At 41.4% G+C, this 333-nt stretch overlaps 1 long non-coding RNA gene across 2 annotated transcripts in view; it reads left to right on the top strand.

Annotated features, from left to right (window-relative positions):
* Positions 1-12: 12 nt before the first annotated feature.
* Positions 13-333, top strand: part of LOC107577636 (uncharacterized) — a 976-nt gene continuing 655 nt past the window's right edge. The window contains exon 1 of one of the 2 annotated variants that reach the window (XR_001608231.1): positions 13-168. This is a non-coding gene — a long non-coding RNA (uncharacterized lncRNA). The remainder of the gene's footprint in view (positions 169-333) is intronic. The other variant, XR_001608230.1, reaches the window with a different exon arrangement.

The raw sequence follows: 333 nt of genomic DNA, 5'->3' as shown, positions 1-333 counted from the left end.
GGAGACACCTACTGTAAAGTCACCCAGTGCCACAGTGAGAAAAATCATTTGTGAGCAAGTGTAGTTTCACTAAGGTCTTTACTGTGGCAGGTATGGAGAGTGAACACCAAGTATAACATCCTCTACATCAACGGATCTGTCCCGGGTCACCGCAACTGTCTTGTTAAGGTAAAACGCCTCTCACATACTCAAACTCTCAAGTGTGCGAAGTCAAATGCACTTGTCCTCAGGTAGAATATCTTTTTGAAGGTGAAGGATCTTCTCCTTCTGTATCTTTGCCTTTATTTTTTCTGCGTCTGTCTTCACTTTCAACAGTTTAGCTAAAAAAAAAAA

The sequence above is a fragment of the Sinocyclocheilus grahami genome, unplaced genomic scaffold, assembly GCF_001515645.1.
Source record: "Sinocyclocheilus grahami isolate Dianchi unplaced genomic scaffold, SAMN03320097.WGS_v1.1 scaffold6700.1, whole genome shotgun sequence".
Taxonomy (NCBI): Eukaryota; Metazoa; Chordata; class Actinopteri; order Cypriniformes; family Cyprinidae; genus Sinocyclocheilus; species Sinocyclocheilus grahami.
Note: the sequence above shows the minus strand (reverse complement) of the source record. Positions and strands in the feature narration are given on the sequence as shown.